The 26,882-nt window shown below is 41.3% G+C and overlaps 1 protein-coding gene across 1 annotated transcript in view; it reads right to left on the reverse strand.

The window, feature by feature from the left end:
* The window catches only part of KLHL29 (kelch like family member 29), a 469,081-nt gene extending 443,463 nt beyond the window's left edge, over window positions 1-25,618 (reverse strand). The window contains exon 1 of the mRNA XM_065401983.1: window positions 25,517-25,618. The gene's annotated coding sequence lies outside the window, so the exon portion shown is untranslated. The remainder of the gene's footprint in view (window positions 1-25,516) is intronic.
* Window positions 25,619-26,882: the final 1,264 nt, after the last annotated feature.

A 26,882-nucleotide genomic window follows, 5' to 3' on the forward strand; every position in this document is an offset into this window, starting at 1 on the left:
GGTGCGATTCCCAGCTCTCAGACATGTACCCACACTAGCTCTCATCTGAGCTACCATGTTAAACACAGCAGTGTAGCCATGACAGCAGCAGCACAGGCTAGCCATCCCAAGCACAAACCCGCCTGATCCCCCGGGTATGTACTTGGGTCAGCTAGCCTGTGCTGCTGCTGCTTGGTGCTACTGCAGCTACACTACTTTTTTAGTGTGCTAGCTCAGATGGGAGCTAGCGTGAGTAAGTGTACGTGAGCTGGGAATGACACCCTAGCTCGTAGTGTAGACATAGCCAAGTCACGCCATGGCACTCCATCAGGTCAGGCTCTAAGAAAAACACCAACTACTGTAAGACTTCTTGTAAAACTGTGAGAATTGGCAACACTTACAGTGCTCCCAGGACAATTGAAGGGCAAGAGCAATTACAGTTTAGAAGAAAATAATCTATGGCCCTGATCCTGTAACTGACTACATATTGTGGATCCCTGCTGCCACTCAGACAGCCCCAATGAAATCAATGGGAGTTTAAATTTTTTAAATGGAGATATCCTATCTCCTAGAACTGGAATGGACCTTGAAAGGTCATCAAGTCCAGCCCCCTGCCTTCACTAGCAGGACCAAGTACTGATTTTGCCCCAGATCCCTAAGTGGCCCCCTCAAGGACTGAACTCACAACTCTGGGTTTAGCAGGCCAATGCTCAAACCACTGAGCTATCCCTCCCCCTCAACACCTATACACAATAACTCTGAAGAGGCTTATTAGATTCCCCACTTTCTCCCCCTCTTTTGGAGAAAGGTGTTCTGGGAGTGGGGAGAAATAGACTCTCTCTCACTACTTTATATGTTTGGACAGCACCTAGCATAGTGTGGGCCCTACCTTAATGCAGTTATTATTTGTACCTGCAGGTCTGAAATCTTCAAAAGGATCCAAGTGGATGGAGACATAAACCCACATGGAATCTAAATGAAGTCTAGAAGCTGCTCATCAAGTACAGTGTATATACATGTGTGTGTGTACACATACATACTCGTAAACACACACACACACAGAGTGCCATATGATCCCTAATTTGGGGTACTCAGCACCACTTACCTACAGCCTGTATTTGACAGCAGCACCTTTCTAACATTTAATGGTTTCAAACCCTCTTTCTCTCAGCATTATAAACAAGTTCTGCTCCTGAGAGGGAACTCAGGATGTATGTGCACAGACCCATAAAATCCAGATGAGTGCTTTATAAACAAAAGCACCAATGCATATTTATCTTTAATAACTGCACTCACAGGAGTTGGAATAAGCCATTTCTTTAAAATAGCCTTAAAAAATTCAGCAGACTGGATGACGCTGGTGATTTATTATGAGCTAGGATGCCTTTCACTTCCAGAAAGCTTATTCAAATGTAGTAGATTAGTACAACAGTAACTAATTACTGTCCAATGACTATTCAGGTGTGCGTAAAATGAGTTGTCAGTCTTAGCCCAATTGCCACTTCGGAGTTAATTCCTAAAGACCAAAAGAACAATTGGCAGACCCAGCAAAAAAGTCCAAGAAATGACCTACTGGCAGTTACAACGCTAGAGTTGATCCATAGCGTCATGGTGGCAAAGTAAAGCTTGCTCCAGTGCTATTCCTTGTCTCGGACCTGTTCTGTGAATGACGCAAGAACTTCAGTCTGCAGAGCTGTCAATCTTTCCCTACCCCGTAGCATAGACTCAAGAAAGCAGTTGTTCCTCAGACTGACACAGCATCATTGAAACCCCACGTGCTTTCGTTGTTTTTAAGAGGTGTTAGTATTACAAAATAGAGGTTGCACAGCCCATCAAAGCTTCACTCTTAAGATTTATGGGCTGCTCATGGGCTGCACCACAGGATCCTGGCACTGCCATGAAGCCAGCACTAAAATAAGGGAACATTCTTTCCAGCTAAGCCTGTCCTTGGCTCACAGAGGCAAGCCAGTGCCTCAGCTCAGCAATAGCTCAGCTGTACTTTTTCATTTGCATGAATAATATAATGGCGATTATAATATAGCTTCCAGAGGCGCTGTCACATTGAAGAAAAAAGGGAGGGAAAGATAATTTACTTTGCTGATACTTTTAAAGCACGTTCCTCTGTGCTTTAAGATAGTCGAGTGCGATTAAGAGACGTCTCTCACCTTCAGCTGGTTTCTACACTGAAATCACAATGCTGTGTTTATTTCATCAAGGCTCATGTTGTGTAACTGATGTCAGAAATTCATTCTCAATTCATTTGCAGAAAATGGAAATGAAACCTTTCATTTAAGACAAGTCAAAATGACTCCATGTACAATGTTTTATCTTCTCTGCAAATGGATAAAAAAACTGGGACTTGGATTTCAACATTACATGCATGGGGAGATATTTCCACCTCCTCTGTACCATTTTATGATGGGAAGGTGCAAGGGTTTACTGTAACTGGACTCAACAACAAAGCACCTTCAATGTTTGTTTTTTTGTTTTTTAGCAATAGGCCTAAATAATAGGAGAAATCCAGCTGCTTTTATTTTGTTCTTTACGTTTCCCCCTTATTTCCTGACACTGCAGGAATGGTTCTAAGCTTTAGCAATTTTCCTTATGGTATGCAAAAACAAAAATCCCTCTGTACAGGAGGTTGTAGGACCCTACATGGGAAGGCAAGACTCTTTTGCCAAGTCCCCCTTGCAGATGGTGTGACAGACTGACAACATCCTGTAATATCCTGAACAAACCATATGGAATTAGGATAAACTTTTACTGAATTAGGGTTAATATCGTTGGGGTACATTGTATTAAAAATGCAATTGTGTATGTTATTGTTGAGTTATATGTATTTCTATGGGAAGGGTAAACAGGAGAACAGCAGCGGGTGATTAGGCAAATTCACTCAGGTTGTAACATCTCCAGAGAAGCCATCTCACTGGAGAGATAGTACATATACTATATACTAGTTCAAACTGGATTATCCAGGGAACAACAAAAAAAGGATTTTTGGATAAATAGTATGGTTTAAAACTGGCTCAGGACCTTCTTCCTGACTCAGCAAACAGATGGGACCTCCTGGTTCACAGAGGGCCCTAATCCTTAGGGTAGGTTGGAAGGACTGGGCCTACTGAGACCTCATCAGCCTGGATGCTTGTTCTGAGCAGAAGCTGTGATGAACTTATAACCGCAAGCAGTCCTGGGGGCTTGGGGGAGGACTTTTCCTGCCAGAATCCATGTTAGGGTGAACCTTGGTAAGCTTATTAGCACGCATGTCGGTTATTTTATTGTTTTTAATATGTTTTTGCTGTAGTGCTTTTACCTTCAGAATAAAATAGGCTTACATAGAAAGAACCGTGTGGTACTTATAACTGTAGCAATTACACCTGATAGCCTCTGAAGGGAAAGCAAGCAGGTGGGGATTAATACAGTGAAGGCAGGGAACTGTGCAGCCTGGAACTAACCCGGTCGAAAGGGAGAGAGACGCTGGTCTCCACCCCAGAGAGGTGACATTCAGGGAGCCGGAAGCCTTAGAGTGGGTTCCCTTGCTGGACCATTGAGGGAAAATAGAGTTGCAGTTGCCTGGAACTGTGACAGAGGGAAAAGGACTCCCCACTAACTCTTACCCTCTGCTGTCCATACCTCTCCAGCCATGCTGCTTAACCCAGTTCCTTGACTCCAGGTTTAGTTCCATGGATACCCAATCCACACCCCATTCTACAATGTTAGGTTTTTTTAAATTAATATTTGTTTTTATTAAATTGAGTGAGGTTCTAACCAAGAAGGTATGATGTAAAAAAAGGTAACCATGCTCCACAATTTACAGTAAGATTGGCAGTTAAATTAGTTGGGCTCATCTGGAAGGATAATTCCAATCCTTTTTAATGCTTGGATTTCTTCCATACTAAATATACCTGAAATCATAAAGCTGTATACTGAAAAAGATGGTTTACTTAACTTTTATTCCATATAGAATACTGTAAAAAGTTGTTTGGATAACCACAGAATTATAGACTATGCAATGAATGATGCTAGACACCATTATGCCAGGAAAATCTGAAGAAAAAAGAATTACATACTCTGACATGACTTGTAATACATTTTTTTCTTTCTGTTTTATGGTTTGTTGTGTATCTTATGTTCTGTATGCACATATTCTGATCTTCATATTACTTTAAAGAAAGGAGACAGGAAGTGAGACAAAAAAGCATGTAGCAAGTAATGGGCACTGTAGTAAATGTTAAAAGAGGGATAGATTATTGTGAAATGGTAGGGGAAAGAATGACATGAAACTGTGTTCACATTTGAAAGATCAAACAAAATATCAGGGCTAAGCCAAAATAATTAATAGATTTCCTATTGACCACTTATTACTCTAGCAAGTAATAACAAGGCAGATACATAGAGGTGGAAAGATAATAAATGAAAGAGGGAAAAATACAGAACAACTTCAGATGAAAGAACTATGCAAAAAGGCACGTGTTCCTCTAGAAAGATTAAAGAAGTAGGAAGCTGGTTGAAAAGAACTCTGCTCAAATAATCAGTGCACAGACTTAGGTGGCAACACAAGGGAAAAAACAATGAAGGCTGACAAAGAATGTGTCTGTGGTCAGTCTCCATCAGAGACAATGAATCAGTTATATTAAATTTAGAGTTCCAATAAAATTTTGCTATTGTTTTGGCTAATTGAATTAAAGAGGGTCCAGAGGATTATCATACTGTCAGAGGTTTATTATCCTGGAAAAAGGGTTATCTCTATAGATAATATGATGGCAGATTGCCAGTTCTCTTGTGGTCACTGTATCCTGCCAGTGGAGCTAAAGAAAGAGGGTTAAACACAAACTTTGTACAGTGGTTACCATTAAAAAACTGACATTTTCCCTCTGTCTCCAAAGAATGGTATCTGATATTTGGCAGTTGTTTCCTATTCTGAAAACTGTCAGCCAGTGCTGGTTGTTTAATGGCAACCAATGGATTCTGTTAGCATGAGCACAACCAGTCTGAGCAATGGAATTCGCCTTCACAGTAAGCTATGAAAACAGTTTACTCCATTTGTTAGTGACAGAGGAGGGATGATCTAAAGCACTCAGCTCTGACTCAGGAGACCTGGGCTCAATTCCCAGCTCTGCCATTAACTACTTGGGAAATATTAATACTTCTGTATCTTACAGGTAGGCATTGTAAGAATAAATCCACAAATACTTGAAAGGCAACCTGAAATTGTGTTGCTAGGGACCATAAAAAGTAGCTAGATAGGATAAAATACTACAGTATTATCAGCACTTAAGGCTATACTGAGCAAGACATTAAAAGTTCTGGAATTTGGGCTTCTGTGGAGCTGAAAGTTCAATTCAGAAGAAGAATTTCTTCACATGAGGCTCATAGAAGCACTTGGCTTCAGAGGTGCTGACTTTCTAATATGGTGTGGGGGGGTCCTCCTCCCGGCTCTGCCCCAGGCCCCGCCCCCATTCCACCCCTTCCCCCAAGGCCCCACCCTGCCCCGCCTCTTCCCACCCCCTCTCCCGAGCATGCGGTGACCTCACTCCTCCCCCTCTCCCCCAGCACCTCCTGCATGCTGTGGAACAGCTGATTGCAGCGGGCAGGAGGAGCTGAGAGGGAAAGGGAAGCGCTGATCAGCGGGGTTGCCAGTAGGCGGGAGGCGCTAGGGGGAGGGGGTGAAGCTGATATGGGGGCTGCTGGTGGGTGCTCAGCACCCACCATTTTTTCCCGTGGGTGCTCCAGCCCTGGAGCACCCACGGAGTCAGTGCCTATGCTTGGCTTTATCAATATTCCTTAGTCTTTGCAAAAACAAAATCCAACCCCATTGATCAATATATAATTTTGGTCCAAATTTATAGTACTGCTAATTGAGTGCCACGTACTTAGAGCAGATATGGGCAGTTCGAACATCCCCATGTGCAGCCATTTCAGAATAAGGGAGTTTTTTCCTGCATACATGTAAACAGTCTAAATTCTGGTCACACCCAGAATTTTCATTGTACTAAGCACTGTACAAACGCAAAAAAACTGTCCCTGCCCAGAAGAGCTTACAATATCAGACAAAGGATGAGGGGAAACAGATGAACGGAGACGTCAAGTGACCACCCAGACGAGAAGTCATACTGCATACAGGTTTCCAGAGCTCCAGGTCAGTGTTCTATCTATTAGACCATACTGCCTCTCATACTACTGGTTCTAATGGCATACCCCAGTTTAAGCACAGGGAATCGCTCTAAAACCAGAATGAAGTTCAGCTGCAGGGAGGAAGGATTGGTCAGTGGTTAGAGTGCTAGCCTGAGCTGTGAGAGATCCTGGTTCAGATCCTGTTCCTCCACAAGCATCCTCTATGGCACTAATCAATTCACTTTGTCTGTGCCTCAGTTCCCCATCTGTAAAATGAGGTTAATAGTATTTTCCTACCTCATGGGGGTGCTGCGAGGATAAATACATTAAAAATTGTGAAGTTCTCAGATACTATGGTGATGGAGGCCATTTTAAAGTACATTCTAAGCGTTAAAAGAATCCCCTCTAAACCCATTTCTTTGGTGATTAGACCAGATGGTCTCAATTTGTGGTCCATGGCTAGTCACTTGCTGCTATCTCTGCTAGTTTCTAGACTGGAGAGAAACAACAAGTGGGAAGGACAGCATGGCAGCCTGCCCAGAGCAAGAGGACCTTTAAAATGTGAATCAACAAAAACTCAGAATCTGGCTATCTGCACCTTTAAGCCGGTAAAGACACACAAATGGTACCTGCTTGGACATGGCACTTCAAACAAAAGGCTGGGTCTGGCATGGGGGCTCTGGGTTAGGACTAAGGAGCTCTTCTCCTGTCCCTCCCACATTTTCCCTGAGATGACTGCAGGCAAGCCTTCTTAAATGGCCTCCTGGCTCGTCATTGGTTAGTGTCTCCTCCTGACCCGTCTAGGCCCCTGGAGGAGTAAGTCTTGTTGGAAGTCCAGCCTGAGTGGGGTTTTTTCCTGAGCAGGGGGTATCAGGGTGTCAAAGCCTCCAGCATAGGGCAGAAAAGTCATGACAGACTCCATCACAGGGAGATTAAAGGAGAAGAAATAACCAGGATTATTTTTCAAAACTTTTCCCATTCAGACTACATTAAACACTATCTGGCATGCTGTTCCCCATGTAGGAAATTGCTATAGTTGCCACAATGATGCTAAGTGATTATGAATGACAGGAGAGTTGGGAGCTGTGGGAAACTCCACACTCTGAAAAAGTTGGAGAACCCCCTGCTTCAGACAGCACCGAGACATGTTTTATATGAAATCCAGCCTCACATCATTATTCAGTGATCTACTCTGAACCAGCTATAATTAAAATTAATTGTTTACAATTATTTTCACGGGCATGTTCAAAGAGCCATACTGGCAACCTGGTGAAACCTCGATGTTGACAGACCTTGAAATAGATTTTGATCTGGTGGGATATGTCCCCAGGTTTCAAGTAGTTAAAACACTGCACATCTATATGCTTTCCTACTTGCATAGCCTATGACACTGGTATAGATGCCTATGCAGGCTCCTGCAGTAGTGCAAACAACCTTCCCCCAAATAGTATAAACTAACTGAACACAGAATTGGTAGTGAAATACATTTCTGGTTAAGAATTGTTACTATCTGGCTGTGATTCAGGGCCCTATATCAGTGGGTCTCAAGGTTCCTGAACCTGAGAAAGCCCAATTGCCGTTAAAAGCCTTTTGCAAGGAGCTGAGTTTAAGTTTTTAAGTTTAAATTTGTCTTTCCTTTTCGGCCTTAACCTTCAGTATTGCTGCTGCTATTAGTGGGGAACTTCAGGTACACAGTGGCTTGCAGAATATTGTTTGAGATGCTCACAAAATACCAAGTAAATTGCATTTGTGGTAGTGAAAGAATGAATTATAGTCCTTGTAATGGGGGAGGGGAGAGAGGTAATGGGAGCATCACCCCCTGAGAACACTGTTTCTTTAGAGAAGTGTTTTTCTACAGACACATGCTTTGTAATATCAGTGTTGGACCTCAGCAACTTTGATCAACTGTGCCCCTTAAAAATTACCAGTAAAAGTCAAAGCAGTATGGATATTGGTAATGAGGCCAAAATTTGTAGGAAATATGGGAGATTAAGACCAAAATCTAAAAATAGATAAAGCAAACTTGCACCTAAGACATCATAGATCTCTAAGCATTGACCTGTATTATGCTCCCTTGTCTCCATCAACTGGAATATTGGATTTTTACAGCCCATATTGCACAAAATAATTTCTCACCAGATGGAGCAAAGCACAAGCACAATAATGGGTTCATCAGCCCAACATGCATGTTCTGTAGTTGGAATTCAAAGTAGGGGCTAAGGAAATGGAAGAGCCAATTTCTTTCACATCAATCAATTCTCAACATGATTTTCAGTTGTAAGACTTCAAAGGAACAGATTTTCCCACTTTGTTAAAGCAGAGAAATGCTTGATAAGTATGTTTTCTCTTTTCGTGTTCATAATCTGAAACTCTCTTTATGTACTGTAGATAGGTGCTATACAGTGCATGAAACCCTGAAGGAGGGGCGAATAGATAGAAAGAATTTTCAGAGACTTCAAGAGACACTTTCAATGTTGCTTAAACTTTGAGAGTCCTTGGGAATGTTATCAACAGAAGTTTATGGGTAAACTTTTCAAAAGCACATAAATCTTATATACAAAATCACCTAACTCACTAGGTGAAAATCAATAGGACAACTGCTTTTGTAAATTTCACTCTCCCATGCTTTGTGCTTTCTCCAAGGTATCCAGCTTTCTTCTTAGTTGCATATTCTCCCAAAATTGTTGTTTTACTTTTTTGTACTAGGATTTGCCCTTTTTGGGGGGATCAAGCGGGGGAAACAGTTATGCTTTTCTCCTGACTTTCAATCTTGTCAGTCGTTTCCCAGTCTCTCCTTACATTTGGGGGCTAAATCCAATGTCCTTATTCAAACAAACAATCTCCCACTGAAGCCAGGAATAATAATTTCAGCGTTAGGACGCTGAACTTTAGTGTCTGTTCCACCAACAGGGGTGTTACTAGCGTCTCATTTCTGTTCCATTCTACTGAGAGTTGCACATGTAGCAACTCACGAGGCTTCTTTACATGTAACTGTAGAACTTCTCCAGAGTTCCCAGATCAGCTCTCACTTTATCTTCTCCTCCCGCAGCTGCAAGTGCTAGCAATTCAGAATAGCTAGAGGGCTCATTGCCCCCTGCTGAGCTTCCCCAGAGAGACCAACAGGTGCACAAGCCTCTGCAAGAATCTGACTATGAAGCCTGATTCTCGGCTGCTGGCGTCTGTAACTCTCAACCTCTGAAAAAAAATGTGATATGTAGGAGGGAAGGATTTCAAAAATGTGTAGCAATGAATTAACTAAAAAGCAGAGCAGTTCCATTTCATCACACATTATGAGTCATCATCACTTTAGAAATTTATGTCTGAATTCTCATGATTCACATTTGCTAAAACTTTTTACAGTCCTCTGATAAGGTTTATTAACATTAACAGTTTTTTGCTATAAAAACTATTTTTGTAGCAACAATCCTTTAAAATTCTTTTTAAAGCTACACCACTAAAGGGGTAAAATTTTCAATAGCACCTAAGTGACTCTACAAGCCTAAGTCCCATTTTCAAATCTGGGCCGAAGTCTCACTGAAAGTCCGGTGTGACTCAGATTTGTTACTTTCAGTGAGACTTAGGTTCTTCAGAGCCTAATTGCTCCTCTACACAGGAAAGATAGCGTAAAATAAGCTAGGGTATGGATTAAAAATACAATAGCTATTCCACACTAACTCCCTGCATGGACACGCTTATCCACATTAAAAGTTCCTTTTGGACAAAGTTAAAATTCACAAAGGCACTTTTAGAAGGGAACATGAGCATCTATGTCCACTTGGATAGGATGCAGTCTGCAGGCAGTTTTGGCCTAATTGATTTGCCCACAGTTGCACAGTAAGTCTTTGTCCGGGTAGAGGTTAAAACCCCTGTCTCCTGACACTCAGACCCCCACTCCAATTCCTAGACAGCAACTCTTAGTAGCAATGGAGTTAAAATAGAGGGTTTTGTGTTTAAATAATCATGCATTTTAGTAAGTTAATTAGAAAAAGCATGTACTTGAGTTTTTAACCTTCATTTTGATCAACAGACAATTTTAGATTTTTCTCCCATTTAAAACCACAAAGACCACCACATAGGTAAGAGAACCATGTCAATAACAAAAATTGTTTATCCATTTTTGGGGCCGTGTGACTGACATGTTAAATACAACAATGACAGCAGAAACATTTAGGGAACTGCCAGCCATATCAGCTCCATTTATATAGAAGTCTAATTTCATATTCTATGTCTAATTTCCCTGTTATTTTCAGTGCAATTTAAAAACTATTTAGGGGAGAGGGTCCTGTTGCTAACAAAAAAACAAAGAATTATTCTGTGGCTATGCAATATGCAGTCTCTTTTGCTCTCTCCTAATGTAAACTCTGAACAGCTCTTGGAGATTTTATACACCTACACAAGTATCCATTAAAAAAAAAAAACAATAGAAGCTTCTTTACTCTTAATTCATCTAGGTAGTTCAATATGACTGAGGTACAAAATCTACTGCTGCTGGGTGGATAAACACACATTGAACCTTTGCTAGAACCAGATGTTTGTCTCTAAAGCTGTCTGCATGTTGGGAACTGGATGGGTTTGACTAGTGTGTTATCTTTCCTAGCACATTAAACAAAGTCTACATAACCTAATAGCAAAAGCTTTAAAACAAATGTATTAATAGGTGTGTGTGGGGGGGGAATTGCCACTAAGGAAAGTCATTGCACATACACATCTTGCTACTAATTACTAATGTAAGTAGAAAATGAAATACTTCCTCACATACAAAAGAGACTATTGTTTTGCTTTTGTACCATTCATCATATACAAAATAATCTCATACGAATCACTGCATTTATCAGCCTGTGACGAAGAAAAAAAAATACAACCCAACAACTGCCACAACATCTTACAGCTGACAATTTAAGAGCGATCAATATAATGCCGGTCTCAGACTGCTAGAAGGATTAGATTTAGCTGGAAAACAAGTAGTGCAGTTAACAGTTGGTATTGGGTCTAGTGTTAGGATTAGTAGGCAGTGCTAATCACAAGAAATGTAGAAGATTAGGAGGTGCTGGTTCCCAGTAAGGTTTTCAAGCACATGTAAATGTTGAAATTCATTGTGGGATTAAAATACCACAAGTCTAAAAGAGGTGGAATATTAAAGTAGCAGCTAGATTCAGTTGGGCTGTCCTCAACCTTCCCTTGAGGATTACAGACTCTGCTTTTTCCAGCTTTGTAAAATTATGTAGCGTATCATAATGAAGGACGCTAAATATGCTTTTACAATACCAAAGACAGGTACTGAGAAATGCATTACTGTGATATAAGGCAGTTAGGTTAGGGGGAGAGAGATTCTGGTTACCAGGAGCTGGTCTAACACTGGGTGCATAACTGCACATCAAAGTGCTTAGAAAGGGAAGATAATGTGAATTGCTAAGATACTTAATGAATGTATCTTTCACGCACTAACAAGACTCGGGTGCACCTTAACGCATTGGTTTCCGGTTCTTTATGGCTGTTCTAAGATTATGGCGGTTCCATTCTGCTTAAGTCATCAATTACCAAAGACAAATAAAGATCCCCAATGTTAATGCTGAAGCTAAAGCTGTGCAAAAAACATGAAAGAAATTTAATTTAAAAAAATGTCCTCGATTTTTTTTAAAAGTCTAAATGTGAAGTTTGGATGAGTAATTTCAATGAAACATTTCAACCAACTCTATCTGTAACACTGTGCTTCCTGACTCACTTTCTTTTCAATATGGAAGTCTCTGTCCCAAGGATTCTCAACACCTCAACCGCCACTGCCAAGGTTAGGCTGAGAGCCATATGTAGGCCTCTATTTGGTCAGTAGTGTGATGTCTAAAGGGGAATGGAGGCACTTACACACTGCGGGCCAGATCTTCCATTGACTGGATGCTGTCTTATGTCATTTGGCAGTGACATAAACCCAATCCTTTCTCACCCATCCCACCCTTTTCCAGAGATTCTCCATAGGGCTGGGGATGACAGGTCAATGGTATCCACACCTCACTGCCTGCCCACTCCTTCACCAGCCTGCCTAGAATACATCTCTCCCTCTGTGAAGCCCCTAGGAGGGGCCTCTAAAGGTACGTCTACATTGCAATTAAACACCTGCAGCAGGCCCGTGTCAGCTGTCTCAGGCTGGGCTAAGGGGCTGTTTAATTGTGATGTAGATGTTTGGTCTCAGGCTGAAACCCAAGCTCTGGGATCCTACCTGCCTTATGTTTAATTGCAGTGTAGACATACACTAAGGAGACCAGGTGTTGCTGATCCACCACCACCTCCTTTCCACAAGGGAATGGAGAGATATACACTGGGAGAGCGCCCTCTATATGTTTACCTGGGGATTGCCAGGCAAGGGGGTGGTGGGGAATGATCTCAGCAAAATCTATGTAACTATTTTCTAGTGCTCGTTTTCACTGAAGTGCTTCTGGTGCATTTAGCTTCACTTTTAGCTTCCATATGATTTTGCCTTTCTTCTTTTTCTCCTCAGAATGAACTCCTTTCTCCTTCTGCTACTGGCACCTGAAAAATCACCGATTTATGAGAGTTATAAAACAGTCATATTAAATAATAGAGGTGAACGCACTGTGTGTGATTTCTGCAAAAGTCTTTTCAGAAGAGATAAATTTATTCACTGCATTATGGAACAGTTTGAGAAAACAAGATCATACAATGTACAGCAGTGCCTCTATATTTAAATTGTGTCATTTCTATTCATGAGCACTCTGATTAGATACACTGAAAAAATCATCAGTAAGAAATAAATAATTCTGCCAAATTAATAGTTGTTGATTTTTTACCTGCAAATGTAAGTAGCATCTCATTCACACTAGATAAAGCTGCCATAATTTGGATGCATGGATCATGTTGGTTCAAGCCCACAAAGCATATTGAGTGAGTTATTCATCTGCATTTTCATAGTATTAAACATTTTCTTTCAAAATAATAATGAAAAAGTTATGTAGTGAGTTAAGATTGGATGAGGAATACTTTAATTTGAAAGGTTTGGTGGCTAAGACTTCCACAAGTGGGTGAGAGAAATAAATGGCTAAAAATGCACAGCGTGGGTTGAAAGGGGGGACTTTGGAGGGATATTGCTAAACTGTCCCTACCAAAGAGGATTTATCCCAAGCTCATAAAATATACTTCTGACAAATAGTTTTGGTTTGTGCCCTCGAAATGCACCAAGCAGCATGAACTACTACTAATGTAATTGAATAACAACACCAACCCGCCCCTACAAGAGGGCCCACTGCACCAAGTCTGCGAACTACTCCAGTTGAACTATGTGGGCAAGTTGGGACAAACGCCTCATAACATGAAGTTACTTAGCAGGAAGCCCAAATATCGTAGATTTAAGCCAAATGAATTTTATTGAGCTACTGTATGTTCTAGATAGATACATATCAAAGTATGATGAGTGCAGTACATACACTAGACTTATCAATACACAAAACACATTACACACCCTTAAGTAATTTGTCTGATTTGAATCAACAAGATATTCTCCTAAAATCAAATAATTTCCAGAACATTTCAAAAATGAATGCATACCTGAATATCTTAAGGACACCTTGTTTGCAAAGCAGCCAGACAATACAGATCAGAGAATTAGGTATTGCAGGCAAAGCAAAATCAAGAAACAGCTGCACGCATATGCAATATGACGGATATTAGCAAAACAGGGGTAAAATAACAAACAAAAATAATAGAAAAAATAGAAAAAAAAACTGACAACAAAATCTCAATTCACAGTAAAGATTTTGGAAGCCCATTTGCACATAAATTGGAAAAAACAATTCTTGTATTAGCAATTGATGAAGAAACAATATACCTTAAACCCCTAGTACATTTGAAATTATTTCCTTTGGTTCAAAGCTGATAATCCCGTAACAGCCAGTAACTAAATGGTGACTTGTCAGACTTGCTCTGAATGTGGAACGTTTGCACAGTTTTTTACTAACCCAAAGCCATTATCAAAACTATCAAAATTACAGTAACTAGATTTACTGCAGCATAAATTGTTGTTTTAGCCATTTAAATGTTTAGTGAATGTAACAAGATTGGATTGGTTTTCGAGGGTTACTAGCATAAATATACCCTCACACATACAGTACACTTTGTCAATTTCAGCTTCCCGTAAATCAAATATACAACCAATCATCCTTTTATGCTAGATATTAATGGCAATTCCATTATTCAAATCTAGCTAGTGTAGATTTTCCCTTCATAGGGATGTAAAGCAGTTCTGAGTAGACTTTTAAGTAGGCAATGGAAGATTCTAATCTTACTAAAATCCTCTTACTATAACTTTAGAGCAGGCAAAGATGAGGGGTTCTGCATTTCTCAGTTTATCTAGTCTGTGAAGAAGGCAGTTTTTAATTCCTGTAACCAGTGAAATATTAGAAATCCTTTTGCATGCTTAAAGGACTCTATCCTTCCTTAATAACATAAGAGACACTCAGTGTAATTGTTTTTGCTCATGTATCAGTAAGAAGAGATACAATTCTTTAGTATGTTACAATTAAAGGTTCTTATCACTATACAAACCTCTTTCAGAAAATTACTAAAACGAGTTTGCAAGTTGTCTAATTTTCTGCTTAAAACTAAATTTTTACACTCAGTGCAAAATGAAGTGAAAGTGTAAAACAGGGGTCAGCAACCTTTCAGAAGTGGTGTGCCGAGTCTTCATTTATTCACTCTGATTTAAGGTTTCACGTGCCAGTAATACATTTTAAAGTTTTTAGAAGGTCTCTTTCTATACGTCTATAATATATAACTAAACTATTGTTGTATGTAAAGTAAATAAGGTTTTTAAAATGTTTTAGAAGCTTCATTTAAAATTAAATTAAAATGCAGAGTCCCCCGGACTGGTGGCCAGGACCCAGGCAGGGTGAATGCCACTGAAAATCAGCTCACGTGCCGCCTTTAGCACGTGTGCCATAGGTTGCCTACCCCTGGTGTAAAATATACATATATTTACATCATCTACCAAGCTCCAATTCAAATAAACAAAACAAAAAACTTAGCTATCATTTACACAGCACAATCTGTTCTGCCACTGGCTTTCTTCTCTCCCTCACGTTCCCACAACCTCTCACTCCATGAACACAGAAACATGGGAACTAAGAGGATTTATATTTCAATAATTCATTTCTTTTACAGTCATGTCTAACTATGCACCAAAGTTCATCCACAGTGCTAGCCCGATTTAGCTGATTCAAATAGTATTTTAAAGAGTGTTCTGTAGTGATGGTCACAAAAGGCTTATAGGAAACTTTGCACAGCTGTGTTTATGTCAAAAACTGCTCTATAGCACATGATGAAACTCTACCCAGTCTGAGGGGGACACAATACCAGCCATCTCCTTCTCAAATGCTACACTTATTTTGTAGAATTGCTCCTGCTCAAAAGGCTTATTTTTCATTTTTGTGTCTATGTCTGTGGGTATGAAGGGAGGGCTACAAAAAAATTCTTCCATGGAGAATAAGCAGATGAGTACATTTTTGTTTTTTCACATGATGGGGAGCCCGGCTGCAGTAGAAGCTGACTTAACTTGTGAAAATTAACTCCTGCAGCATGGGCTGTGGGACTTGCTCATCTGATCCTACAGCCATGTCAGCTCAAGATAAGATCCCATTAGGTTTCAAAAGCCAAGTGTAGTCTGGTCTTTCACCTGTATTGGTGGCCACCAAAGATCACCTTACAAGATGTGATGCTGACCATTCAGCTAGTGCAGAGGTGGGCAAACTACCGCCCGTGGGACCTTCCTGCCTGCCCCTGAGCTCCTGCCCCGGGAGTCTAGCCCCCGGCCCCTCCTCCACAGTTCTCCCTCCCCCGCAGCCTCAGCTCACTGCGCCGCCGGCGCAATGCTCTGGGCGGTGGGGCTGCGAACTCTTGCCGGGCAGCGCAGCTGCAGAGCCTGGGCCTGACCCGGTGCTCTGTGCTGTGCGGTGGTGTGGCTGGCTCCAGCCAGGTGACGTGGCTGCCTGTCCTGGCGCTCTGGGCGGCGCAGCTGTAGCACCGCCAGCCATCGGTGCTCCAGGCAGCGTGGTAAGGGGACAGAGAGCGGGGGGTAGGGGTTGGATATAGGGCAGGGGAGTTTGGGGTGGTGGTCAGGGGTGTGGATAGGGGTCGGGGCGGTCAGAGAGCAGAGAACAGGGGGGCTGAATGGGGGCAGGGATCCCGGGGGGGCAGTCAGGAATGAGAGGAGGGATTGGATGGGGCGGCGGGGGGCAGTCAGGGGCGGGGGTTCCAGGGGCTGTCAGGGGGCAGGGAACGGGGGGGGGTTGGATGGGGCAGGAGTCCCGGGGGGGCCGTCAGGGTGTGAGAAGCAGGAGGGGTCAGATAGGGGCTGGGGTCGGGCCACGCCTGGCTGTTTGGGGAGGCACAGCCTCCGCTAACCAGCCCTCCATACAATTTTGGAATCCCGATGCGGCCCTCAGGCCAAAAAGTTTGCCCGCCCCTGAGCTAGTGGCTTTCTTCCTTCTGCGACAGTAATGAACTTGTATTCCAACCTACTGATGATGATCCTTTGCAACAATGTCTGTTGGTTGACTTGTACAACTGATATTCTAACCAACTGCAGTCATGGTAAAGATCACATAGCACTTCCTTCAGGGTTAAAATCCCTCCCTCGTGTTCTGGGGAAATTCCAGTTCAGATAACCTTATTCCATCTACCTAAAATTCCCTCGTAGTTTCAGTATAATCCCTTCTTTCCACATAGGTACTTCATCAAGGTGTTGTGAGGGTAAGTTAATCTTTATTAAATGCTTTCAGAATTCGTACTGAAATGGCCATGATCAACAGGTATGGATTTAATTAATGAAAAGACTTGAGTGGTTGACCAGGAAATGGATATACTCTTGGAGGTCAATGGAGAGAGTTCTTGTAGAGAATCCCCAGTGCTCTTACACTTGAGGTCACGTTTATTGCTGCAGTAGATTGTAACAGACTCCGTGCAGTTAATGAGAGAAAATCTATAGCTTGAAAATTTTTAAACTCCCTGGGAAAAATGTATCTGAAAATTTAGATTCTTTATGTTGACTGCCTGCTTGAGAACCCAAGCTCTGTTTTACTGCTGCACAAAGGCTTCCGTGTGCGGGGGTAGGGATGGGAAAACTCAAGCTCTCCCATAACCTAGAACCATTCCTGTGACGTTGGATACCTGAGAGAAACAAGAACAATTGGCTTAAAGTCGACAAAGTAGAAACTAAATACTGAAAATTTCACGAGAAAAAAAATGGGCATTACTGTAGAGATGCTACAGTGCTTTGTTTGTGAAGAAAAGGACTGCTGAAGTGAAGAATCATTCTGGGATATGGGAACCACCAGTGGTTTAGTAACCAGCGGCAGTACCACAAATGAATTTTCTTGGTCAAGCTTATATTTTCAAATCCACTGAAGTGGAGATTGATTGCATCAAAGACTGAGGAAGGCACTAGAGACATGTTGAAAGTGGAGCTGGACAAAAGAAAACAAATATTGAGAACATTATTTTATTTGGTTTACTGTGCAGACCAGCAATGGCTCATTTGAAATAGGCATGTGGTTTTTTGTGTATATACCACATAGATATTATTCATGGTATTGAAATAATATATTTGGTGAAGAGTTATGTTTTGCATTACATGTTTTTGGAGAGTTTGGTTAGGAATATGTTGAAATAACTTTATTGGGCCTCATATTCATGACGTGTCTATTCTTGAAGTTCTATTTTGAGACCAGTCAGAATTTATATTCATATTGCACATTGGAGATTATATATATATTAAAAAGTTGCTCAGTGTTGTTGGTTATGCTGTGGGAGTCCTCTTTAAATACATTTAAGACTTCTTTTTTTTTTTAAAGTTGCACAAACTGGGCACCCTGCTACAGACTGAGATAGCTTGCTACCCGACTCTTTGTGAAGTGCTGATGTACATTTGCTCAGCAAACCTTCTGTATGCAATGAAGATTTTCCCCTTAACTTTTTTATACTAGAAGCCTAATAAAACATCTTGGTTTACAATTGTTTTTATTTAAGAGGAGTATAATGTTTTATTATGGATACAAAATTTTGTGCATGTGTATAAATATACACGTGACTAGAGAGTATGTATAAACTGGTTCTAATCCAGCCCCACTTTTTCACAATAGTCCATGTTCACAACAATGTGATTTACAGTAATGCCTATTACTTTGTAATTTCTGATCTCTGGTGATGGTGGACATAATTCTTACTGCCTTCCTTTATGAATGTGATGCTTTATTTGTAAGGTTTCCCCCTCCCCACTGAAAATCTTGATCTTGCTGTGAAGAAACTCAACACTGTTAGAGAAAAATTTAGTGCTAAGATACTCTGACCTTTATAATGATCCTGTTTGCATGTTACAATATATTTTCCTATCATAACAGAAAGTCCCTTGTGTTCCAGTTAGAAAAAGCCATCTTCCAGTAACAGCATACTGTGATCAATAACATTTTCTTAATATGTTATATTACCTCTCACTGAAAATCTCTCACTTGACATTTCAGACTGCATGGGGGGAAATTCCTGACAAAACTCAAAATGGTAAACGAGACGCCGCAAATTAATTCTATCCCACGGTGATCTTTCCTTTCTTGAACAATTTGACAAGTCTGTGTCATCTGACTTCAGCAGAAGCGTTTGCAGCTTGAAACAGAGGTATCTGCTCCATCTACCATAGTGATTGTTATTTTAGTCTGGGTAATTTTGTGTTGAAATACGTTGTATGGTTTAAATGTCTCGTTTCATCTGAGACCACAATCTATAGGTTTTGAAACATTAAATTTAGGAAATAGATGCCTAGACCTCATATACATTTTAAAATATGTATCTTTTAAGCCAGAATCCTGAACATAAATGTAGTTCACTTTCAAATCTACTGTGCCATGATGAATATCTGTTACTCTGTACAGAGGTGGATCCTGAGAAGCACTGAGTACCTACAACATCCATTGAAAGAGCTCAGTTCTGCACTATTGAAGTCAATGGGTGCTTTCCTGTAATAAGTATTATTATTAAGCACTCCAGTCCTAGGCACTAACCCACATTGCTACATCAGCAACAGCAGGATCAGGCCTGCCAGTGTTAAAAGCAGCAGTAGCAGCTCAGCATCTCTCAGAGGCCCCACCCTGCAAAACTTAAGCATGTGCAGAATTTGGTCAATGGGACTAATGACATGCATATAATCATGCGTGCACCCAAATATTTCAGGATCGGAGTCAGAATCAGCACCTACATTAATACCACAACAGAAAGAATAAGTGGTGCACAGTTTAATATTTATACTATGATAATATCCATTGTCCTAGGTGTTTCTCCAACACATGGGAAGATGCTGTCCTTTCTCAGCTGAATTTAGTCTAAAGTGTAAATCCAACAAAGTACTTAAGCACATGCATAACTTTAAGCCCATGGAGTAGTCCAACTGAATACAAAGGGACTGTTCATGCATTTACAGTGAAGAAGGTGCTTAAGTGCTTTAATGAATAAGAGTCTAAGAAGAAAAGTGGGATATGAAGAGTCAGGGGAGAAGGATACAATTTTTAATATACAGTTATAATTCCCACAACCCATTAAACTTATAAAGCAAGTGCCAACATTCCCCCCCATCCATCCCACAAGCCATTACTGAGAGATTGAGTTCCTCTGTGCACTGTGGCAGAACTGAGTCTGGCAAAGAGATCAGGAGTTCCTTCATCTCAGGAAACAGGCCCATTGACGAGAGGCAGCACAGAAGAAGTAAGCAAACAAACATGTGAGGCTCAGGCCACTGATGGAACAAAAGTACAGGTGTGACATAAGAGCAAACTAGAAGGGAAGGACAGAAATGTGAAATGCCTTGAGGGTAAGGTCAATTAAAAATAAAAAAACTATCCAGCAGAACTCCATATAATTTGCATGCACAAAATATCCTCTGTGGTGAACAATTTCATTTGTAATAAATAAAATCTGCAATCCAGGCAACATCATGGCCTGATGACTCATGATCCATTCATAATTATCACTCATCTCAGTCCTAGATGAGCTCATTATTATTAAAGCTGGCAAAAATATTTTAAACTGCTCTTGTAAAAGGAACTTAAATTTAAAAAGATATCACATTTCCAGGCTTTGTTTCTAGTCCTAAACCTTGACTGTGTAAGATGGCAGCCTCATAGCAACCCTCATGTGTCTTTCCTTTGACTTCTAACAAGTGATTTAGATACAAGCATCTAATCTGTGTAGTAACACAAAACATTAGAAACTGTACTTCTCTGGTTTAAAAGCAACCTATTAACACTGCAGAGATAACATAATTTTATACTATAAACATACATATTTTGACCTTTTTACAGTGTCTTTTTCCCAAGGAACTAAAAATATTGAACAGTTTCTGGAGGTCTCACAGCACCCTTGTGAATTAGAAGGATAGACTCTCCATTTTAAAAGACAAGGAAGATGAGGCACAGTAGTTACAAAGGAAGCGTGTGCCTCAGTTTCCTTGGGACGAGAACCCAGATATAACTTGCAAGCCTGGAGTTATGATGTTGTGGCTAGAATTGTGGCTATCGATAGAAGCTATATAAATACATAAATCAACAGGACCATATTGCTCCCTTTCACTTACAGAATTCAGACAGGCAACTCCTGATCAACATTCATAGAATATTTGTTGGTATTTCCTGTGTCTCAGCTAGAGAAAATCCACCTCCCTTCCTGAAATCATGCTACTAGCTCATTGTGCAATATTAGGAATGTATGTGGAGATATACCTATCTCATAGCGCTGGAAGGGACCCCAAAAGGTCATCAAGTCCAGCCCCTGCCTTCACTAGCAGGACCAAGTACTGATTTTGCCCCTGATCCTTGAGTGGCCCCCTCAAGGATTGAACTCACAACCCTGGATTTAGCAGGCCAATGCTCAAAGCACTGAGCTATCCCTCCCCGCGCATATGGAGCATGCTTCCCAGAATAATACTGTTTAGCAGATTTGCAGACATGTGATTAGATTGCCTCATCTTAACATGTATAACAATGATTAATGGGCAAAAAAAAAAAAATTCAATCTCTTTTTAAGATATAGAACTCTGAATTTTTCTGGATAAGTGAATCTCCCACAGTGTGAAGGAGAGTTACTGCTTAGTTTCTGCTTAGTTGCATCCGAAGAAGTAGGCTGTAGCCCACGAAAGCTTATGCTCAAATAAATTTGTTAGGCTCTAAGGTGCCACCAGTACTCCTGTTCTTTTTGCGGATACAGACTAACACAGCTGCTACTCTGAAACCTGCTTAGTTTCTGTGTCATATGCCAATACATATCACATTAGACTCCTACTTAAGGTTATAGATACTGGACGCCAGTGCAGCTAGCCTTTTCAACTTTGTTTTACTTGCTTTTCTCCCCAACTGAATGAGTCAATGAAAACTGAAATCTTTGCTTCAAAGCACCTAAGATGCAGAACAGAAATGTTAAAGCAGCAAGGCTGTGTCAGAGATAAAAGCAGCGTTCTTATACTTCAGAGGATGGAGACGTTCTTGTGGCCCCTTTTGTTTCTCCGCACTATATTGTCAGTAGTTCTTTACCATATAGATTACACACAGTATCACATTAGATGTGACCCACTGTTCCACTGCAACATACAGCTAAAACCCATGCTGTTCAGTGGTAGAGTAGACAAGCATCTAATAGCATGTGGTCAATAGAAGTCTCACTTTATCGTTTACATGCCTCGCCCACACTTTCCTCAGGTAGCAAGTACTCTGTAAAGCAATTATTCTGCTGTGCTGGAGGAGCCACAGCTATTAAAACAACTGCATTACAATCACAGCTCTCACACTCGTTTCCTCCATTTCAAATTACTTTGTTTTTTAATGCTACATACAGTCAAAACTGATGTTAGTTTGAATCAGGGACCAAAGATTCCTATGTAACTGCCCACTTAGAATACTGAAGTTGTATTTCCATACTCTGCACCATAGTCAGGATTTATAACGCCTCGAACAAGATGTATGAACAGCCCCCCTACCCCCACATAAAAGATTAAAATGTATTTTAAGGGAAGCAACAAAGACTGAGAATATCTGAAAACGGGCCAGGAAGACCAAAAGGTCATTCATACTCTCAGCCCACTACAGCAGTGGGCAAAGTTCATCTTGGAAAAAGGAGACAGACTCGGACACCTTAGAAAAAATTATGATTCCGGATGAAAGTCAGCGTAAGGGGAGAAACTAACGATGTCAGATTTCAGACTTCATACGAATATACACATGACAATTTTATTAATAGATTATAATTTGCTCTAACAAAACCACAAGAGTTCTCCTATCATCAAGTAACAGGCTCAGTACATTGTTTCAGAAATATCAGGAGGAGGAATGTCACAATATCTTTACTTCAGTAGCCAGCCAAGGACCATCCTCGGAACATCAGAGGAAGGTTTTTTAATTTCATATCAAGTGTATTATACTGCCACATGCCCAACGAATTGAACTTGTGATATTACCACGACAGAAAATGAATTCATTTGTCTGTATTGTACAAACGCAAATTCCTCTCATTTAGCCCATTTTCCCTCCTCTTAACTCACTCTATTAAACACTCTCCCTCAGACTCCCCTGACTCCTGTTTGCCTCTTGAGCCGCTGTTTTCATCTCCTTCCCTGCACATATCAAGCCAAGGTACTTCCACATGAAGCTCCAGCCACCCTGGCCAGAGTACTAGTTGTTGTTGGAGCACTGCAACAGGGACTCTTCTCTCTTTTTTCCCTCCCCACCCACCAATGAGCTAGTCAGCAAAGCAGGCAGGAGATCTCTTCCTCTCCCTGCTGACCTTTTCATCAGCTGACACACCCCTGGCCAGGCCAAGCTTGGCAGAGTATCCATATTGGGTCTGTCTCCTGGATGGTGGCCCAAGATATGCTCTACCAACACATACAGAAACAGAGCTACTTTTTAAATACATAGTTGAACATTTACTTTTACTACAACTAGAATACAATTCCAGGCGAAAACCTTACTCACAATTCTGGTTTATTTTTCAAATACATTTATTTTATATTTATATAGCTGGGCTATGATCACATTTCATTTTTAATCTCCGTTGCCAGTAAAATGATTCCATTTTATATATCTCTCTGTTCTATCCTGAGCACTCTAATAATGTGCATATACACACGGTCTCCCAACCGATACGTGCGTGTGAGATCAGGCCCTTAATTTGTAAAACACACATTAAGAAGCTGCAAGCTAATTGTTTCACCATAGGATGGTGCAAGTCTCAGAAATGTAATGTGTTTGCATATGTGTGTGCATGTATTATAGGCAGGTCCGGTATTAACCATGCCCGATACTTCCCATTCTAAGACCCTGTTTTCATTTACTTAAAATATTGCCAAACTTTAAGAGACTGGGCTGAAATTTTCCACACTAGGTGTCTGTCTGCCTCAGGAAAATTTTGGCCACAAGAGTTCATCCATTTCCAAGACTGAGACCAGGGAAAAATAGGTTGTTTTGTCTCTGTTAAACCCTAGTGACCTTTTGAGAAGCCCTAGTGTCCCCATGCTTTGGAGCCGGGGCTTGAAATTTGGCAGAGCGGTGAGCATGCTCCAGCCGGAGGTGCAGAGGGATGAGGAGGATTTTCCATGTAATTGCAGTTCCTGCAGCAGCAGTGCCAGGTCAGGATCAGGGCACCAGAACTAAGAGCAGGAAGCCTCTCTTGTTCCCTCAGTAACCCCCTGCGGACATCCAGGCAGCATGGAAGAGGAAGCTGCCTAATTCAAATGCATAGGGGACAGGAGCCAGACCTGGGAAGGAGCACAGGACAAGGACCTAGGGTGGGGAGGGGACTGGTAGGTGGCAGGGAGAGACTGGGAAAAGAGACTGTGAGAAGAAGCCAAGGTGAGGACACAAACTGGATGAGGAACCATGGGAGGGAGACAGAGCCATTGGGGAACGTAGAATATGGGCATAACAGTGATTGGAAACTTGGGCTGAGGGGGAAGAGAGAGGTCAGACGAGGAATGGGGTGTGACTGGGAACTAGGAGGGGCTAGACAAGAAAACTGGGGACAAGGATCAGAGGTGGAGGGAACTGGAAATAGCTGGACAAGAAGACTGAGTCTGGGAGGGGAGAGAGAAAGTCTGGGACTGGGATAAGAAACCTGAGGAGTGGAGACAGATACCGTCTAGGTCAGGGGTTCTCAACCTTTTTCTTTCTGAGCCTCTCCCCCCCTCCCCCAACATGCTATAAAAACTCCACAGCCCACCTGTGCCACAACAACTGTTTTTCTGCATATAAAAGCCAGGGCCAGCATTAGGGGGTAGCAAGTAGGGTAACTGCCTGGGGCCCCATGCCACACAGGGCCCAGTGAAGCTAAGTTGCTCAGGCTTTAGCTTCAGCCCCAGGTGGCAGGGCGTGCAGTGGTGGGACTTCAGCTTTCTGCCCTGAACCCCAGTGAGGCTCTGCTTGGCTCTGCTTGGCGGACCCCCTCAAATCTGCTGCAGCCCCCCAGGAGGCCTCAGACCCCTGGTTGAGAACTGCTGGTCTAGGTAAAGCGAATAGCACTGGAACAAGGAGACGGGTGGGAAAGAGACATGACTAGACAGGGTCTGGTTAGGGGCAAAGGGGTCACACTTGGGGGAAACAGGCAGAAGAGTGTGTCCAATAGAGCACCCCCACCTTGGATTGGAACCCAAGATTCCAGAGTCCCATCTTTCCTCTGCTGTCGGCAGGTATTTGTAAAACCCTTTGGCAAATCTCATCTCCCGCTAGTGCTTGTCCACATAGAAGATTACAACCGATTACTGCTATTATTTACTTCTTTAGCTCAAGTAGCAGAGGTCTGTGCAGTGGATCTAAAGCTTCCAACTGTGCTGATGACCCACTTGGATGCCACATGATGGAATTTCTATTTTTTTAGTCTGTTTTGTTTAAAAACTTAGGCAATCTTAATTCTGGTGTTTCTTCACTTTTGAGCGCTTACCTTTGCAACCTTAATAATGTTTGTTTAACATATTTTTGTGTGTAATATATAATAAAGTGTGTGCATGCACGTATATAAATTAAGACATAGAATTTGTCCACCCAGATTATAGCTTCTTATTGTAAAGGTTACATAATGTAGGGCCTGATTCTGAAGTCTTAGTACCGACATTGTACTCACTTCTCTGAGTCATCCCACTGAATTGAAATATGACTCCTCATGGTAGTGTTTGCAGAATCAGTTTTTACCCTACTTCTTATATTGTAACGCAGCAATTCAGTTGCATCTGCCCAGATACAGATTTACTGTAGTCATTGAAAGATAAAACAGGGCCCAAATTGTATTTGTTAGGTGACAAGAGGTCATGAAGGAGAAAGCTGAAAAGATTTTATAGGTGGACTTGCTATCATGAAAACAAACTGTTTTCTAGGTTATAAAAAATAAATAATTGTACTCTTACCTTGTGGTTTCCAGAATCTGTGTCAAATTCAATCTCTGGCAATACAGTAAGTAAACTGCAGGACAGCAAACCCTTGCATTTAGCAGGAGATTTCTGGGAAACCAGACTACCTAGAAAGAGTTGAAGAAAAAAAAGGCTATTTTCTATCTGAAGATGAAGTAATCTATATTTAATAAGAAGAGCCTTCCAATGAGCACAGCACAAGTGAAAAATAGCTCCACAATCGGAGAAGTTAAATGTCACCATGATCGGCATGAAGAACTTTAATCTCCCAGAGGTGACAAAAATCTCCATGAAGTGTAGAGAGCCAGGTTCCTGGTGGATTATTAGGGTTTAACAGAGAATGGCCAATACCCCAGGTAACATGGTGTTAACCCGCTTATCAAGATGGAAAAAAATCAGGGGGTTGTGGCAATCTTCTCTTTAATAAACTGCTACAAAAAAGAGAGCATACAAGCACATACACAAGACAAAGTGGACCAAGACAATTTAAAAGCTATATGACTGTACTGAAGCATGCCTATGCAGTAAAAATAATCCCAGAAGAACAATTTCAAATAAATATATATATAGTTTTAATGCCTAGTGTAAAGTCACTATTCATAATAACAAAGCAGTTTTATGCCTATGTTCCCCCTTTCAGATGTAATAGATGTGAAAGTAATCTTCATGACAGGAAGTGGCATGTATCCCTGCAAGAATGAACTGCTGCCATTATCTGGGAATCAATACAATTATTTTAACTGAATATAACACTACCTATTGATTTCACATTTTTACTTTGAGTTTTGGGCTGTATGGAGAAAATCTTTACAGTGACAAGAGATCCTTGGACAGGTAAATGAGTTACTATAAATTAATTCCCAATTTACAGCTAGCTTCCCTTGAACAATGCAATCAGTGGTTCTTTCCTCCAGATACCTCAAGTTAAGCATTTCCCCCCCCCACACAGACACACACTTTGTACTGACAGATACACACGACTTACATTTTAGATACATTCTGAATCAGTACAAAACGATTCAGGGGCTCTACCTACAAGCTGCACCACAGTCACATGCTCCAACTCATGAGATGTGAGCATTCATGGCCCTCCCCCCCCACTGAGTATTACCATCAATTATTTTTACTATGGCAGCACCTAGAAGCCTCAAACACAATCTGTGCAAACACACGTTAAGAGACAGTCTCTGCCCCGAAGAGTTTACAGTCCAAATAGATATGCCACAGGGTGGGAAGGGAAACAGAAATAGAAACAGGTGAAGTGACTTACCCAGAGTCACATGGCAAGTAAGTGTAAAGCACCTAGGCCTCTCCACTCCTATGCCTTATCCACAGGGCCAGGCTATATCTCCTTTAATGGAGT

Source organism: Emys orbicularis, chromosome 3 (genome assembly GCF_028017835.1).
Source record: "Emys orbicularis isolate rEmyOrb1 chromosome 3, rEmyOrb1.hap1, whole genome shotgun sequence".
Lineage (NCBI taxonomy): Eukaryota > Metazoa > Chordata > Testudines > Emydidae > Emys > Emys orbicularis.